Source organism: Rhipicephalus sanguineus, chromosome 5 (assembly GCF_013339695.2).
Source record: "Rhipicephalus sanguineus isolate Rsan-2018 chromosome 5, BIME_Rsan_1.4, whole genome shotgun sequence".
NCBI classification, from domain to species: domain Eukaryota; kingdom Metazoa; phylum Arthropoda; class Arachnida; order Ixodida; family Ixodidae; genus Rhipicephalus; species Rhipicephalus sanguineus.
The window spans coordinates 78,687,535-78,707,229 of record NC_051180.1 but is presented as its reverse complement, the minus strand read 5'-3'; the positions used below and the strand labels follow the sequence as shown (position 1 = coordinate 78,707,229).

The 19,695-nt window shown below is 46.3% G+C and overlaps 1 protein-coding gene and 1 long non-coding RNA gene across 3 annotated transcripts in view; both read left to right on the top strand.

Moving 5' to 3' along the window:
• LOC119393821 (interferon alpha-inducible protein 27-like protein 2A) overlaps nt 1–19,695 on the top strand; it is a 108,349-nt gene that overhangs the window by 23,359 nt on the left and 65,295 nt on the right. The window lies entirely within an intron of this gene.
• On the top strand, nt 10,730–14,658 carry LOC119393823 (uncharacterized). 2 transcript variants are annotated; one of them, XR_007416378.1, is made up of 4 exons: nt 10,730–10,747; nt 10,779–10,928; nt 12,860–12,906; nt 14,295–14,658. It is a non-coding gene; the product is annotated as an uncharacterized LOC119393823 (long non-coding RNA). The 2 variants fall into 2 exon arrangements; XR_005184001.2 differs by lacking the exon at nt 10,730–10,747 and having other exon boundaries at nt 10,772–10,928.

Sequence of the window (19,695 nt, the reverse complement as noted above, 5' to 3'; positions counted from 1 at the left end):
ATTGACGAGCGCAGAACATCGTTATGCAAAAGTTCGTAAGCAAGTAGTAAAAAACAACAACTGATACAAACTGTTATGGGTTGTATGCTTAGTAATCCACAAGCATATGAAACTGAGTCAGTTTTTTGTATAAAAAGAAGTCCACGCAGTGCTGCGTTCTGTGCTACATTAAGGGGATTCAGCGTTGTCTGGCAGATGTTAATCCGTAAATTGTCACAGCATATGTAATGTATGAGTGTATGAAAGAATAATATAATGCTAACAATGTCTTTAACGAGAAAATATAACGTAACCTACAAAGAACAGGTATTTTTCTGTAAATCTTAAATGTCGTTTCATGAACATGCGTGTGCCATGAAAGTTGGGCGTCCAAGTACACGGACACCCAGAAATTTTGTATACTGACTCTTTCTAATAGTGTGTTATTCTTTACAAGCGAGTTCGTAGACGTAAAATGAGCGTTTTATTGCGATAGCAATTATATGGACAGTCTCGGCTGAATTTTGCCGTCGCCGTCGCCCTCATGCACCGTATATTTATAAGTATGTATATATATATATATATATATATATATATATATATATATATATATATATAAAAGCCCCAAAGAAAAATAATTCAGAAAAATGCTTCCGAAGCGCAGAATCGAACCAGGGACATCTTGCTCCGCAGCGAGTGGCGCTAACCACTAGGCCACGAAACACAGATCCTCCACTCAGCTAACGGCGAGCGTTATATACACACCCTTTACCGCTGGACGGACTCAGAGACGGCTGCGCTGATAAGCGTTTGTTCATTACCAGCGAGATGGCGCTAGGGGCGCGACGGGCGCATTTAAAAGTCGTCGGCGAGCTCGCTCGCTTCTTCTCATTGCGCAGGGAGAACCTGCCCTTCCGCTGTCTGCTCGCGCGGTTTTCTCGTGCTGAGGGGAAGAGGGATGTTTCACGCTTTCACCGTGATGTCCGCGCTCATGTTACGGAGCGTGCGAAAGACACTCGAGCTCAAGGGACGCCGCTAAACGAACAAGCAGAAGATGAGCGCGAACTATCAAGTGTCACAGCTCGACACTTGAAGCACGCTAGTTTCCTTGGCTGCTTCAGCCGCCTTTGCAACAGGAGCGGTGTTCAAACTGAGAGTATCCATTGGCGAGCCTCACTTCGTATAGCATTAGTTTCTTGCTGTCGCATTCATTGCTTCGCCCTTGCGGCGAAACTGTGACTTTTTAGTGACAAAGATAATATAGTTACTTTTCACGCTGTTAGCGAGAAGTTTGTTTGCATGAAGCCAGAATGATCATTTTTTAGGGATTTGTCGCTTGTATACCTTTGTCGTATAGTTCATTCTCGTTTTTGGCTGTTTTACATATATTGCTATTACCTGAGTAAAGCATGCGTTCTTTCTACATAACGGATGGGTAGATCGTTAATGTAAGTTAGGAACGAAAGTCCTTGCGGAACGCTACTATTCGTTGCACATCGAGATGACGACACGTCGTTTACATCTATACATGTTGCTCTCTACTATAGTTATGTAGTTAGACAAGAGCGTTAATACCCTCCCGCATGTTCCGCAGTGTTCTAATTCCTGCCCCTGCTCGGCTCGCTAACTCTCGAGATAGGGTGTGTGCAGTTTCATTGCCCGCGAGGGAGGAGTGGGCGGACGTCCATATAGCGCAAACGTCGCGCTCTCCGCGAAAGTTAGTCAAGATCCTTAATGCCTCTTTCGGGACCCTACCGTTAGCTAAGTTATGAATTGCGCTTTGAGAGTCGCTGATTACGACGCTGGCCGTTGTGGACGTAAGCGTCAGCGCTATGGTCGCTTTCCCAGCGATTTCCGAATTTCCTGTTTCAGTGGTGCCTCCCGCGTGCGGAGAGAGACCGCATGGTCAAACACAACGAAATCACCAAGCACTACAGATTAGGGAGGCACCCGCCAGCACACTCCTCATTAAATAAGCAGAAGGCGACAGCGTGGTGCTTATTACAAGCAAACACCTTCCCAAACCCAATCGCTTATAATCATTGTTACCCGGACCTCTATTCAGACAGACGTAAACACTGCAATCAGCGGGCGGACTTCAAACACAATATTTGGGCTTGCCCCAATATCGCGAAGAGGCGAAACAACGCATATATGAATGCGGAGCAGTGGGAGACCGCGCTGCTTAGCTCAAACATCGAGGACCAACTACAAGTCATCAGGCAAGCCGAAGGTGCCGCTATAGGGCCCAAGGACTCCTATCGGCCATCTAATGAGGGGAGATAAATTCCTCCGACACTTGCCGTTTCAATAAAAGTTGTTTCTCTCTCTCTCTAATTTGGCTAATAATATGTCATGGTTAAGCATACCGAGCACTTTTGTGACATTACCCTACATCGGCACAATTCGTAAGACAGGCATCTACGAGGCCTTGCTTTTAAGAATTGGTGCCAGGGGCGTAGCCAAGGTGGGGGGAAGCAAAACTGAAATTTTTCAGTTTTGCTTGCGTATATATACACGAACACATACAAACGTACGCACGAACATTCATAAAGTATGGTTGAACCCCCCACCCCCCGAAAAAAATTTCTGGCTACGCCCCTGATTGGTGCGTTATGTGACCTGATTTGGCGTACGTGCGTTTGTATGCGTGCGTTCGTGTGTGCGTGCGTGTGGGGGAGGAGGCGGAAGAGGGGATGCAGTGTTTCCTTGATTGTGCGTTTTCGTTATTCGTAATAATTAACCAGAAGTTCACTCTTAATCAGGTCCCGCTTAAAGTGCTAGATGTAGCCACGAAACCGGACATTTTTCGTCTGGTTTCCTGGATATAGCCAGCATTTAACCTGGACCTGATTAAGAGTGTTGGAAAGGCATGTCGAAGTTTTATGACCGACCTTTCTAGACATCATTAAAGAGGTAGTCTTGCTTTCTCTGGCAGTCTACAAGTGTACGTGTGATATCTACGAGACGGTGATATCACGAAAATTAATTTATGCAGCTTCAGCTCTATTTGAATATGCACGTTGAATATTCACGCGTTCCGCTCAAATGCTCGTCCACAGAGCGCACGCCTCTACGTCTAATAAATCTTGATGAAAGCCCGCGAACCTGGCCAGGATAACCGCTGTTCCCGAAAGCGCCTCTAGCACTGTGTTGAGCACGTATACCGTCTCCGACTCCGGAATTTGTCTCTCGCGAGCAGCACACACAATCAAAGTTGAAAACAGCTCTTCGGGCCGCTAATGCCGGACGAGTAAAGAACGGGCAGTGACGAGGTTCTGAGAAACTCTGGTGGCTTAATTAGAAGCACGCTTAATGACTAATGAGACGCTGCAAGGCGACGGTTGCGTTGCATGGCGCGCGCTTGAACATCTAATTGAACTATATAAGAAGCTTTACCTCAGGTTTTCGCTGCAGGTTAGAGAAATGCTGCGATCGTGCGGTCGCTTATCTGATTTGAGTTTAAAAAATTAATTGACAACTGAATCATTGAAATGAGAATTAATGAAGGTAATGTAGGTGTTATAACGGCACATAGCCAACAACAGTCGACATTAGCCACCGTTTAGCCAAGATTATACAGTGTTAACGAGTGCTGGTAGTACGCAAGTAAATACTGTAGATGAGGTCACGCGACTCAGTGACTACGTACATGGACAACACTGCCTTCGAGATGGACCCATGTTTATTGAGCCACAAATCAAACTCGGTTAAGCAAGCGCGTGGAAGAAAATGCCAGGAAGACGTAATCTCCAATATATTGCATTTCAAGCGAGGAATTGGATTTTATGATGTTTGGAAGCATGTTCCTGATTCGGTATTCAATCATTCTACATTTGAAGGTTACTGGGAATCTGAAGCTTATGAAGAAGACTGAGAGCCTATATTTTACAGTTTCGCATAGCCCGGTTGAGAAGAAAAGAAAAATTAACTACGAGCAAATATGGAGATTCTTTAAACCGCACCTGCTTAAACGCTTAAAGATGCAGGCAGTTGCTGTTCTCATTCGCACCATTTATATGCACTCCTATGCAGAGCACTGGTGGCCTTAAAAGGCCTCTTTACAGCGAATCTGCTGTAGTGCGACTTAAAAGCACTCAAAAACATTAACATGCCCATTTTGCGGACATTTGCGGTATTCTAACTGACGAAGTTTGTGTTGGGAAGGCGGAAGTGTGATGATATAGGGGTGATGCGCTAAATAAGTTAAGGTGTGTGTGTGTGTGTGTGTGTGTGTGTGTGTGTGGGGGGGGGGGGGGGGGGGGGGTGCGTGCGTGCGTGCGTGCGTGCATGCGTGTGTGTGTGTGTGTGTGTGTGTGCGTGTGTGTGTGTGTTACAGTAATCATAGAAAAATGGCTAAACTCCCGTTTTATTATCTGTTAATTAGACACGTTATATGTGACGCCTACAAAGTTTCCCTGCGTGACAAACATACACACACAAACAAAGGGAGAGAATAGACACCGCAAAGACATATCCTTTCAGGGGCGAAGCTCCTTATGCCGTGGGTCTGTCCATCCTCCGTTTGTAACGTTGTAGTAGCCACCTCTAGCTCGTGAGAAGCGCGCGTTCTGGTATGCAGTAGAAGAAGACGACGACGTTGACGAGTGACACACTTGGCACGCTTTCTCTTTAGCGATTATTAACTAATATAATGAATTGATGTTTCAATTATTGGCAATGAAATATTTAACACAGGCAGAATTTAAATAGACATTCTTTTAGAGCTCCTACGAACGACACCCTTAAGCTAATATTAGCGAAATTCACCCGCTACTCGAACAATCCCCTGCACTGGGTGTGAGCCATGCACAGAGGACAACAACAACAACTTCTCTTTAGCTCGGAGTCGCCAGATGGAAGACAAGGCTGCGGAACGGAGGACACGGAAGGCGGCGGCAGCGCGCGCTCGCTGACAGAATCCTGAGGTGAGAGCCCGCGAGGCCGAAGCTGCACGTCGACGCCGCGAAGCAGATTCCGCCGTTCGAGCCCGTAAAGCCGAAGCTGCTCGACAAGCTGCACGGCTGCGGCGCGAAGACCCCGCCGTTCGAGCCCGCGAGGCCGAAGCTGCACGGCTGCGGCGCGAATCGGATCTTCAAAATGTGAAGGACCGTGAAGCGGCGAGAAAGCGCGCGTACCGGTAGGCAGAGCCCGAGGCTGTGCGAGCACGTGAAGTGGCTGCAAAACGCATCAGGCGGGCTCTGCGCGAAGGCGCCGACGCGCGCTTCCAGTGGGACTTCCTTGATAACAGTTTCGGCCATAGTTGCGGTGTGTGCAACAGATTGTGGTTCTCAAACAATCTAGGCACAATATCTTCCATCAAGAAGGACCACGCTCGCGCCAATGCCATCGCCGTGCTGCGGCGCGTGTTCGCTTCGCCTCACTCATCATCATTCACCACGTGGATATGCTGTGATTTTTTTTTTCAGCACCGAAGCGAGCGCGCTCAAGCCCGAGATGCAGTTAAAATGCTGACCTACTTCCGCCGTTCCGCGCACCCCCAACTACGCCGCATCGAATGACCCTCTCTGGAGGATATTTATTACTGCTACTCTATAAAACAGTGCAGTATTCTCACAAGTACGCAACTATATTAGATGTGAAGCATCTTATAGCGGAGTTCAATCCGGTGGTGGTGTGCGGCGTGACCACCCTTACTGCGCATGCGCAAGCCCTCTCCACACACCTCCTCTCCCTCTCCCCTTTCCCCTCCTCATCTCCTCTCCCCTGTCCCCTTTCCCTCTCTCTCCCCCTCTGAAACGCAGGCTCTACATGCCGAAACGCTGCTTCGCATCGCCTCATGGTCCCCTTTAGCGGGAGATGGTGTGATTTTTTATTCAGACAACGGAATATGGAGAACACGAGGCGTTCAACGAGAAAGAACGGTTCATTATTGGCCGTCGTTGTACGCATGATCCGCACTTCACAACTTGGTGTTTCTTTTTTTATTGCGTTAGTTTGCCCTGCGGCATCAATACACATTACACAAAATGGTGCAGTTGTGTTTCCTCCATGAAGTCCAGGAGGGACCTATGGTTCTAACCGTATATCCATCGCTGCGAGTCCGGTGGCCTGGTGTGCTGAAGTCCTGCACGCCGCAGTGGCGTCGAAGAGCCGCTTGTAGCCCAGGGCATGTCCACAAGAGGTGGCTCAGGTCTGCGTCCCGCACCGGCGCAGGACAAAATGGGCAGCTTGAAGTTGTGTCGGTGTAGCCCCACTTAGTGCGGATTGAAGGTGTCACAGCCGCACTCACGCGAACTCTTCGGAGCGATACCTCCTCTTGACGAGTAAGTCCACTCGGGAGGTCATGACCACGCGGAGGTATGAGAGCTCGCGTGGTGCGCCGAAGATTTTCTTGTGAATGTCCACAGTGTCAGAAGGTGGCAGCAGGAGCAGAGGTAAGGTGTACATGATGGTTACAGGATGGCATGCGGCATCTGCCGCGGCATGAGCCAGAACACTAGACCAGCGAATCCAACATACTCGAACAGAGCACAAATAAACTGCAGCACAACAGTGAAATTGCACTGCTACACCCACAGAAAAGTCTACGCGACGGAGTGCGCGCACCACTTGCGTCGAGTCCGTGTAAAGGATCACACTTGATGGGTGTTGCATCTCGACGAGCGGTTGAAGTGCAGCAAGACCATCGCACAGGGCAACTAACTCGGCTAGTACGGATGTAATGGGGCGTCTAATGCATAAGAGCAGGTCTGGTTGGCATGTGGCTGAGATGGGCACACTAAGGAAGTGTGCAGTATAGAATGGTGTTTCATTCACTGAAGTGCGCATTCACTCTAAAGCAAGAAGGACAATGACTCGTTAGTTGCTTTAGCGTGGTTGCCACACTGCTCAAATAAGCCAAGGCAGCAAGTCTTGAATAATTTCGTCTACATCTAATTTTATTCAAGATGCGGTGATACTGCCGTGCATAGGCGTGCGCACAGAGGGGGCAGGGGGGCGGGCCCCCCTAGTCACCTAAGGGGGGGGGGGCGCAAAGTCTGCCCCTTACTTTGACTTAATAGGGAGGGGTGCGCTGCGATTAACCTTCGCCCCCTTCTCTCCACCCCTGAAGGGGAACGCTGCGCACGCCTATGCTGCCGTGGAAGCTTTGGTTTTTCACACTGCAGCGCTCAATACTGGATAGACGACTTGTAAGGGGGCACATCACACGATTGAACACTCTGTCGCTGCATTTATTCGAAACCGTGTTGTGTTAGCTGTGAGATTTTAAAACGGCGTACAATTACGCGGTCAAGGAATTTCGCCGATTGCCCTTGTACTGAGATTTAGGTGCACGTTAAAGAACCCGATAGGTGGTCGAAATTTCCGAAGCCCTCCACTACGGCGTCCCTCATCATCATATCGTGGTTTTGGGACGCTAAACCGCAACATAACATAATTTCGCCGATAACCCTCTGTGTTCTGAGTTCCTTGTTACTGCGCGCTTTTTGTTACTGTCCGCTTGCTTGCAGATTTGGTCTTGTACCAAAAAAAAAAAAAAAGAACTTGACCACGGATTTGCACATTTTCAGCACGTGACCAAATGAATCCAACCGAAAACTAGGCCAAGAAAAGGATAGGGGATAATAATAATAATTGTTGTTGGGGTTTAACGTCTCAAAACTACCATATGATTATGAGGGACGCCGTATAGTGGAGGGCTCCGGAAATTTCAACTACCTAGGGTTCTTTAACGTGCACCTAAATCTAAGTACACGGGCGTCAGGCATTTTCGCCTCCATCGAAAATGCTGCCTCCGCGGCCGGGACCACCGTGGCGGGTAAAAAGCGTAGGATACACTAATTGTTACCCCCAAATGCAGTGTAGTACATGACGCAAATTGAAATGAACCAAAGCGGACGAAGAAACACCCCTTACGTCGGTGGGATACGAACCCGCAACATTCGAATTACACGTGAAGGAATTCCTTTCTTCACACGCTGCGCGGTTTTAAGGCAACAGCCTGGGGAGCGCGACATATCCGATGAAGAGCACTCGGCGGTTTGCTAACGCGATGCGGCGGTCTAAACTCAGCTTTCTCGCTCAGCGAACGAGAAATAAAGGGTTGGGCTTAACGATTGGAGCCAAGCGCCAATGGATAATGGCACGTTGTCCCTCTAAACAACTGTGAAGCAGCCATATGGGTAGTCCCGTATTATCCTTCTCTTCCACACCCATAACGGCCTGCAACGTCGAATGCATATGGCGCGCAGAGTTGAGGCGGGTTTTGTGGCAACACATAATGAGAGGTTTGTCTCCGTACTTTAGTTTCCAATTGAAAAGGGAAAAAAAGTGAAGACTTTTCGATAAACACCTCGGCGACAGAGAGCGCTATTAAAATCGCGTAAAATTGCGCTCGCCTCCAATATCTTTCCTCGAACTAGCGTAATTGCCACATTTGCCCTAATCAACGGTAATTAGAGACTTCCATTTCACTTCATTCCTTAATTACATCATTCATCTTTGAACTAAGACGGGAGGTGCAAAGGGCCGCTGTTTTAGCGGCTTTACGAAGGTCCCTGCCCTTACAGTATAGTTCGAAATTGACAGGTTTTAAATACTTGTCATACATAAGTGATAATTAGGTACCAGTGGCATAGCCAGGGGGTGGCACACGGAGCGCACGGGGTGGCAATCATGACGTACATGGCATGCATGTCATTATTATCATGCTACGACTTTTTATTTATGTTCGTCATGCACTCTTGTCATGCGTTTTGGTACTTATCCAGGTAATGAAACGGGCGCGAGCGCACCAGGACAGCGTCATGTAAATCATGCCGTGCACGACATGCATGTCATGGTTTTCATAGTACACGACCTGTCATTTATGTTCTGTCATGCCATATCAATTTTGGTAACATATCCATTTAATGAAATGACCGCGAGCGCACTCAGAACGCGTCATGCAAAGCACGCAGTACATGACATGCATGTCATGATTTTCATGTCACCATCTGTCATTTTTGTTCGTCATACACTCATTTCATGCGCCATACCAATTTTGGAACATATCCAGGCAATGAAACGGCCGCGAGCGCACCAAGAACGTGTCATGTAAATCACGCTGTACATGGCATGAATGTCATGATTTTCATGCTACGACTTATTTATGTCGTCATGCGCTCTTGTCGTGCGCTATACCAATTTTCGTACATATCCAGGTAATAAAACGGACGCGAGCGCACCAGGACAGTGTCATGTAAATCATGCCATACATGACATGCATGCCATGATTTTCATAGTACACGACCTATCATTTATGTTCTTCATACCCTCATGTCACGCCATATCAATTTTGGTAACAATAACATATCCATTTAACGAAATGACCGCGAGCGCACTAAGAACGCGTCATGTAAAGTACGCCGTACATTACGTGCATGTCATGATTTTCATGTCATGACCTGTCATTTTTGTTCGTCATACACTCATTTCATGCGCCATAACAACTTTGGAAGCTATCCAGTTAATGAAACGGCCGCGAGTGCACAGGGAGCGTGTCACGTAAAGCATGCCTTACATGACATCAATGTCATGATTTTCATGTCACCACCTGTCATTTACGTTCGTTATACACTCATATCGTGCGCCGTACCAATTTTGGTATATGTTAATGAAACAGCAGCGTGCGCACAAGGACAGCGTCATGTAAATCATGTCTCACATGACATGCATGTCATAATGTTCATGCTATGCGACCTGTCATTTGTGTTCGTCGTATACGCTCATGTCAGGTGACATACCAATTTCGGTATATATTCACTTAATGAAACGGCCGCGAGCGCAGCGAGTGTCATGTAAAGCATGTCATGACTTAAATGTTACACGAACCTTTATTATTATTTCGTCATACACTCATGACACGCGCCATACAAATTTCGATATATATCCATTTATTGAAACGGCCGCAAGCGCACAGAGATCGCCTCATGTAAAGCACGTCGTACATGAGATGCATGTCATGATTTTCCTGTCATTTATGTTCGTCATACACTCGTGACACGCGCCATACAAATTTCGGTATATATTTATTTAATGAAACGGCCGCGAGCGCACCGAGAGCGTGTCATGTAAAATATGCTGTACATGACATGCATGTCATGATTTTAATGTTGCGACCTGTCATCTATGTTCGTCATACACTCATGACATGCCATGCCAATTTTGGTGATGAAATGGCCGCGTGAGCACAATTAGGGCACAATGCCGTAGGCGGCTTGATAGATAGATAGATAGATAGATAGATAGATAGATAGATAGATAGATAGATAGATAGATAGATAGATAGATAGATAGATAGATAGATAGATAGATAGATTCAAAGAGCTCTTTGGTCCACCAAGAAAAGTGAAATGCTTAACATTTAAAGATATCGTTTGATCTTTCGCGCAGTGTGCTCGCGTAGAGTTACTGTATATGCTATAAAGGTAGCATATACAGTAACTCTATGCTCGCGACACCGCTTCTGCCATCTGGCGAAAAGCGGTGGTAACCTGAGAGCTGTTGGGAACGTTTTGAGCCTTGGCGAAGCAAAGCGCCGTACTATTCTACTTCAAGTGGCACAGGCTAGGCCGCTAGGGGTTGTTATTTACGTGGGCTCAACCTTTTGAACCGTGTAAGCCGGCCTTAAAACTCACTAGTCAAATGAAATAACGGACATAGTGTTATAATATTTACAAAAATTAAAGAATTTTGAGTTTACCAGCGCCATTCCTCGATCACACATTTTAGTTGACAACGCCACCGCTACTGTTTTATCATAGTTTTATTATAGTTTTATATAGAGTGTGCAGTCGTGCAGTTTCCTTACTCTGGGTGTTTGGTTGGTCGCCGTCGGGCAGGGCGCACGAAGCTCGCCATTGCAAAGCGTAACGCGTTGTCTTCAAAAACACTCTTCATAGCATCGGTTACCTGCGGGTACAAAAACCTCCGAGACACGAAAGGTAGTACGGCTTTTCATGTTTCCGCTTTTAGATCGTCCTGTGTGGGCAAGTGCGCCGACACGCAGGGAGCAGATTGCCCAGCGCGTATCCGAAACTATAGAACTACGAAATAAGTGTGGTTTGACATCTTTTTTGAGTGACAAAAACGTTCATTTATGCCGTTGGCTCTTTTAGAATACGCATATATAAAGGTACCTCCGTGATATTAAGCGACGTTTTGTATTTCCACACACTTTTATTGCCCCGCTTCCATACAAGGGCGCACGCGACGTATGGTGTTGCAGCTGCGAGTGTTACTTTTTTTTCCCCGTAACGAGCCAACAGTTTATTCTCGTGCACATAGGCGTGCGCACAGGGGGGGGGGGCGGCCTCCCCCCCTAATCACCTAAAAGGGGGGCGCAAAATCTGCCTCGTACATTCCCCCCCCCCCCCCCTAGTCACCTTAGAATGGGGGTGGGCCCAAAATCTGCCTCGTACATTGACTTCATAGGGGGGGGGGGCGCTGCGATGAACCTTCGCCCGCCCCCCCTTATGGGGAACCCTGCGCACGCCTATGCTCGTGCAGCAACTGGTATGAAAGTAATTTTAGATGTTTCCGCATCATGTAAATGTACTTGCAGTCCTAAGGTCTGTTGAAAATGATTATAATGATAAAGATCTGACCATTACATCTTAAAAACCCCGCTTGAAAGAACGGTTTGGATCCATCAAAATGAGTCATACCATGGCTTTAAATGGCAAAGCTTCTTCTATATAGTGATGTATAATTTTGATTAAGTGGGCATTACTTGATAGGATATCAGACAAATAATAAATATATAATATGTGGGGTTCAACTTCCGAAAACCACAATATTATTATGAGAGACGCCGTAGTGGAGAACTCCGGAAAATTCGACCACCTGGGGTTCTTTAACGTGCACCTAAATCTGAGTACACGGGCCTCAAACATTTTCACCTCCATCGAAAATGCAGCCGCCGCGGCCGGGATTCGATCCCTAGGATATCAGACAGTGCCCGTACTGTATAGCCACCACTAGAGTATAACTGGCCCCTTCAAAGCAAGGAGATACCACTAGTTTACTTTCTTGCTCCTTCAAACGAATAATATCGTATAATTATATGCCTGAGGGAAGCAACATTTTCACACACACACAAACCATAAGACATACTATATGATAGTTTTCTAGCTTTAATATTGCCTGTAGTTTTACCGCCGCCCCCCCCCTCCCCACTTTTTTCCCCCGTTAAAGAAACGCCGCGGGCCTACATGTGCACCGGCATTGGATTCCTATTTAAACTGCCTGCCAAAGGCTGTTGAATGTTATCAGCACTTGAGCGTATCCTGTAGTGAGCTCTTTTAGTCTCGACAATCGTGTGCGTTGCAAAACATATTCGCTGGCGAAACAAGTGCGGCGTAACTTGAATTCTGGGGCTGCACAGGTTTCTATGCAGTGTAGCTAGAAGAGAACGCATTGTTCAGCACCCTACGTAATTATGAGAGGCATTCATCAAGCTCAAAGTACTTCAACGAGGGTGCAAACATTAGCGGTGCAAACATTTGACCCAATAAATAAGCTACCCCCGACCACCAGTGCAAAACTCTTTTTCAGAGTTTAAGAGCTCCATTTCAATTATGACTTTTTGTCTTCCTACAAAATATTTCCATATAATTGGCTGTTTATGCAAGGGAAGACAAAAAAATATTGGAGGCTAGGACAGGTGAATGAATGTGGTGAAAGGGAGAACTTTTTTGTTCTTTTTTTGCTTATGGAAGCCACATGCCTCACCATCAGCTGTGCCGAGTGAGAATTTATGCTATGGCACACACCATTAATTGACAACGTTCTGCTTGCTTTTTGTACACCCAGATCAACATCACTTGCTTATTAATTAAGCTTGCATCGCACTGTCCGTTCTTTTCTCTTGCAGCAAAATGGCCGATCCTGCAACCCTTGTTGCTGTAGGAGGAGCAGTGGGTAGGTGCTTGCTCTCTTTCACCCATTACCTTGCTCACGAAACTTTATTGATAGACTTACTGGCCTAAATGATACGACAAGCGACTAAATACCACTGCAGCACGACAGCCTGTAGGAATAAGTAGGGGTAAACTATAGACTCCTATGTAGATTTCTGTGTCTGCCGCAGGCCCGTAGCCAGGAATACTTTTTTTTTTGGGGGGGGGGGGGGGGGGGGGCGGTTGCTGAAAGCCTTGGCTATTTCAGAAAAAGACCCATTTTTATTATTTATTTTCGGTAAAACACCCCCCTCCATCAGAATTTCGGGGTGAGCCTGGGACCCTAGGGCACCCCCTCTGGCTACAAGCCTGGTCTGCCAGATAACTACAAAGCTGCCATTGCCTGTGGAGGAGACTTATGCAGGGTGAGCCGTTGTAATTTGGGTACAGTTACATGAAATCTTGCTTGTGCAATATTGTGGGCCAATTATGCGATGCAGGAGTGATGGAAAAATTGTTCTCACCCTAAAAACGATGGTTGTTTTTTCTGCGGCAGTTGTAGACAGTATAGGAAACAATCTTGTTTTCAGAAGCAGCTTGAAGCAAGAGTCATGCGACATACTGCGGGACGAGGTTATTCACTATAGCATCAAACGGTGCCAGTAATTAGCTTTTTTTTGTTGTCCCCCATGCTCTGTTGAGTTCTCTGGCACCGCTTGCTGCTGTAGTCGCATTTCACACATTTCTACCACAATATTTGAGCTGAAATTGTTAAAGCTATGTACCATATTTTGTTTTTCCCATGTTCACGAATGATGGTAATTTCAGTATACTGCATGTAATGTATCTGTTTGTATAAAATGTGTGACAAAAATGTGTGAGCGATCACTTAAAGAGCTTTAGACCACTTATTTTTTTAAGATGTTTGCTCACTCATATCAATCCTCCTCTCTCAGTAGGAGTGGCTATAATACAGTTTTTGTGCTTTTATGTCCCAAGACCACAATATAATTATGAGAAATGGCATAGTGGAGGGCTTCGGAAATTTTGGCCACCTAGTGTTTTTTAACATGCATCTAAATCTAAGCATACGGACCTCTAGCATTTTGCCTCCATCTAAATGCAGCCACCGTGGCCGGGATTCCATCCCACGACCTTCAGGTCAGCGGCCTATCACCATATAGACCTACGTGCCGGGTGGTATATAGAAGTGGCTTTGTTGGGGTGTCACAGAACTGTAATTTGCTTATTACAGCTTGAATAATTTTCTCTTAAGTTATTTCTCTAAGTGCTGCACACAAGCAAAGCTACGTGCTTAGAGTATGCTTCAGGAACAGGCACAGAAATCGCTGCTATAGTGGAACAAGTAAGGAAGCACTTCTTTTCCACCATTGTGTTTTTCTCATGCAGTGGGAGCAGCCGGTGCACTGGTGGCTGCACCCGCCATACTTGCAGCAGCTGGTTTCGGAGCCGCCGGTGTGGCAGCTGGCTCATTCGCTGCAGCTGCCCAGGCCACCATGGGTGGCTTCGTGGCTAAAGGCAGCATGTTTGCAATTTGTCAGAGCTGGGGTGCAGCAGGCCTTCCCCTTGCCGCAAAAGGTGTAGCTGCCGCGGCTGGTGCGTGGCTTGGCTACAATGTTGCCGACTGAACCACCTACGCAAAATGCACTGATTGGTGTCAGAGGTGCTACTTGAAGCCCAATAAAATTATAGAAAATTCAACCCTTCATTTTTTTTTCTTTTTTGACAGTAAAGCTGAAAGTGCCCCCTCAGAGTCAATGTACAGTGTCGTCCACTCTTAGGGTGAACACGGATCAGCATGGCCGCGCTCTGCGCATCGAAACGAAACGGCGCAGACGCTTGGGAACGTGCTCCTCTTGCTGTACTACAGGGAAGCGATCACGGGCGTGCCAGCACCGGCGTTGGCTGGATGCACTGGCGCTCCGCAGAGCGCGGCCACGCTGAGCCGTGTTCACCCTAAGAGTGGACGGCACTGTACATGTTTGTTGTATATCTTGCTTTTCCAGTTTTGTCCAGCGGAGGCAAGAAAAAGAAAAACACTGCCATTGAACCTTCTGTGTAGTCAATGTGGTCAGTGTGGCACCATTTCACGTCCAACGTGCTGAGCACTGCTGCCCACAACCATTTTACTGAAAGCATTATACCATGTTTTACGTACCAAAATTTCATCCTAGGTCGGGAATGGCATAAGAATTTTCTTGCTCGTAATGGAGGCAACCGCTACTGACCTTGCATATGTGATCTGAGCAGTCAATTGGCTCTCTTAATAAAAAGACAAAATGCAACATGTATCAGCATACTTACTGCTCATAATTTTAAGGCATGCCGTCACCCTGATGCTTCTGTTAAGCTGAAAGCCTTGTATGAGTAAAAAATAAAGTGGAATGAGGCAGTGGCCAGATAAATAGTACCAAAAGTTGGGTGGGAAATGCCAGAGGTAGTGCAGCACCAGGTGAGGTGCGGAAAGCTTCGACCGGTGGAGGACTTAACAGAGTAAGGTCATTCATTCGAAGTGACTAGAAATGAGAACTAGTGCACAAGATGAATCAAATGTTAATCAACACCATAGTGACCAAGTTTCGAGATGTAGAACTATTGTTTCAGTGATTGAAAGACCACAAGTAATGAAATGTAATGATGCAATTGAGAGACGTCAAAGTAATTACTGTATCGTTAGAGCATATGCTTTTGCCTGTACTCTCCTTGGTATTAAAGAGACTAAATTTTATTGAATTTAGCAGCCCTTCAGATTGAAATAATGTAACTGACACCTTTATCAACAGCCCATTCCCAGTGATGACCGTAAGGAATAGATGAAAAACAGCTGCAGTAAAATCCTACATTAAAGAAGTTTGTTTGATAGTTAACCATGACTCATTCACAGACAGTACATGTATACTACAGCTAACCCTCAATGTAACAAAAACATCTGGAAAGTTGCATCTTTAGAGCAGGATGGCACACACCAATAGCATGGAGTTCATTAAATGTACGTTGAAGTGGTCTCACATGAAATTGGAGACAACGGGGGACAAAATCTGCCAACATTCATGAATATGGTTGCCTCGTCTTTAGTTTATCATTACATCATTCAGTTCTCCACATATCTGCTGCCATGTGGCAGGGCAAGTTTATTGGTACAAAGAACGCAAAGGACCATCGTGTACACTGTGCCAAGTAGCCTTGCGAGGATTTCCACTTAGCACATTGTACACATGTACTACAAGTGGAGTTCGGTGCTCCAGCACTTCGAGTAATCCGGTTCAACCTTCGTGCACTGTGGGGTCAAGGAGCATGAAGAATATTAAGTAATGCAATTTCATTAGGATGGGGATCTCGCGTAAAACCCACTTACACAGACAGTACATTTGCACAACACTAAGGTGGCGATGAGAAAAAAAAGTCTTCAAAAGATGGATGACGCAAATAAGGATTAAGAGAAAGTTGTAACAGTAAGTTTGCATCCCACAGTATCAAAAAAAGGCACTTTCCACACTTTTGGTACACCAGAAAATGTGTGAAAAATACGTACTAGTGGCATTGCACTGGAAGTAACCACAGAGGTAAGCCATATTGGGAATTGAGATGGCATCTGCTCGGGCTATAGTCCCATCGATAAGTGTATACTACGAGTTTCCAGTGCAGTTTTTAACTGTGGGGCCTCGTGGTGTATAACTGTATGTATGGAGATTAGTGTTGCGGAGTTACCACTCCGGAATTGTATTGAATCTGGAATCATTCCACATTTTCGAGAACTCTGAATGGAATGGGGACAACGCTTGCAGGAATGGAATGGGAAGGGAATTAAGTGCATTTTGCATGGAATGGAATGGGAATGAAATTCGTCTTTTTCCAAAATAGAGCACGATTTCGTCCTATGCGCTGTTTTTCAAACTTCGGACATTAGTAGTCAGAGCCTCGAATTTAAAATTAAGCAGAATTTTTAAACTGGCTTGGCTGATTACAAGCACGGTACATTTATAAGCAACGTGCCTACTACAATTCTGTCCTTATATAGCACATAACTCTATGTTATATAGACTGTGTTGCTTCGAAGTTGTCCTATTCGCGTAACTGCGGTGCTGTGCCGTTGGATCCGTCGTGCGAAACTACGGCGGCGGCATACCCCACTTCGCCTTGTGATTTTTTTCCCCTCGGCGGCGCCCCACCGCCTGCTGTCTCCCCACCCTTCACTTCTTTGTTTTTGCTTCTGTCGCCGTCGGCGACTCGGACGCATATTCGAAAAGCGCTTCATCTGAGTTTGTGACGCGTATAGTGACGCTGGCGCGATGCTTGTGTTCACTGTAAGCTTTCGTATTTCGTATACCAGCTTGCGCGCCATCTCGCCTCATACTCCTCGCGTTTGAGCCACGATGGCCCAAACACATTGAGAGTACTCTGATTGGCATGACATCACACAGGTGTGCTGGCACCAATGTTTCAAAGTAAATTAGAACAACCCTTTTGTGGCTGCTATGACTGTTTTGGTTTCTCGCTCCGTGTCTCCACCCTTCTCGCCTGTGCAGAGGGGTGGCATAGCCCATTGTCACAACTACGCCCACATGGGCATCATAACACTGTGTTGATTATGTGATCTGCTTGCAGCCAACGACCAAGCAAGGCTTCGTCCACGTGTCGCTCAAGTCATTCACTTGCCAGGCAGTGCGATGAAGGAAGCACGGTGCATGGCACTGATAAGGTAAACAATAGGTGATACGTGCAACAACTGCATGGCCAAAACTGTATCAACACAGGGCCAGCCACAGTTTCGTAGTGGCGGGGGACCAATCGACTAGCTCAGTGCTTGTAACACTGCCCATGGGCACATTGTGTAACTCAGTGGTGAAGAGGACTGGACAAGATGCTGGAGAGGGGTGTAGAAATGTTTTTCGAAACGGAGAATTTGTGCGGTACGCAGTACTGCAATATTAGCAAAATGTGATTGCTGTGGTCTTCTGGCAAATGAGTGAGCTTATATTGGAGGTGTAAAAAAAAGCTGAAGGTTGTTACTGGCCCTTTAAAGGGGCCTGCAACACTTTTCCGAACGAATTCATGGATTCATTAAAAGAGCTTGTTGCCTCACAAACCAATTGCCGCAAAACGTTTAGAATTCATCAAGTTCAAGCGGAGTTACAGGGATTTGTCGCACCCTTCAAGTGCTTTCTCTCCATTATGTACTAGCGAACACACTGAAAGCTATGCAGGGGGGGGATGACAAGAGGGTGAAAGAAGGTGCGTCCCTTCGTCAGAGTGCGTCACGACCTGGAGCATTTTTCAATTTCCAGGCTGCATAATGTGCCGTAAAGTTTGGCTCGGTGTTCTCAGGATCCGAGTACCGATCGGCGGTGTTTTCTAAACGCGGGGTGAAAAGTGAAAAAGGCGCAGAAGCAGGATATTAGGCTCGAGAAGAAATGATAAGATGAGTGCCAGAAAATGGAACTTGTATTATCTTCAATTACTCTTTTACTACTCAACCTACATCACAGATTAATGAGAAGTTTCAAAAGTACATTTTATGGGAATAAATGATTTAGCAATTCTCTTGGTGTAACTCAGATTTTCGTGAGAAGAAACAAATTATGCTGCATGTGAACAATGCAGTGCAAACAGTGATGCTTCAAAGCATCACTTTTGCACGAGGGGAAACATGCAGGTTATGTGAAATACCAGAATAGGCAGTTTTTGGAGTGGTTTAGGGGCCGATTTGATAGAAGTCATTGATACAAAATGGCTACGGCACCTGCTGCACGGGATGTGCTGTGATAATTTCAGCCGGCGATAGGTCACAGCCAAGGTACCTTCACAGATAACAGCGAGGAAGGAAATCAAGCAGGAAGCTAACACATGTACCCCTATGAAGATATAATGGTACGTGACAGGGCATGTTTGATAAAACAGTGTTAGATTCTGGTGAATGTTCACACAGGTTACATGGAAAGAATGAAGGCAGATGCTGCTTCTGTACAACTATTTAAACAAAACTGAACGAAACAATCAAATGAGGAGAAGGGTGCTTCCAGGGGCCGAGGAAGCACTCGAAGATTGCTCGAAGCAACTCATGGTACACATATATCAATCCTGCACTTACAAAAAATAGGACATGTTTTTTCTTCTTCTTGATTATTACAGGGCCATGTCAACCACTGTATGGTGAGAGAAAGGGGGGAGGAGGCATTCAGAGGACTGTTATTGTAGTATCGGGGTCGTGCGGTGAAGGTGGCGTGCTGTAGCTATTTCTGCTAGTCGTGCCCGACGACTCGGCGGCGCTGGACTCGTTCTGTTCATCTGGCGCAGCTTCGTCCAGATGTCCAGGGTCGACGACGTCGGTGTCGATGGTCCGCTGCTAGACACAAACGAAGGTGGCCCACTCCATATCATACCTGGAAACACCCAGATCCCCTGAAACTTGCTTTCATATAGCAGCTCGAACACTTCCGGATTCAAACTTCACTACCAATTATGGCTATGGAAGGATAAAGGTGGTAACAAAATAGAAAAGTGCAGTGGCATGGAATGTGAAAATGTCCTGCATATCGGTGCAAATAAAGAGCCTCTGAGCATATTGTATGCATCCCTCTTTGCATACTTCATACTCGCCAGGTAACGCGGCGGAATCTGTGCAAGATGTGCGGTGTAATAGAGTCTCACTAAGTGCATTTTGCTGGGCAGCCATTTTGATCTGTGACACTTTCTATGGACTACACCACACACCACTAAAGCCTGTGAATATGTAAGGTGACATTGAATTGTACTTTATGTCATCTCTGCATCTCCATTATGTAAAGTATGT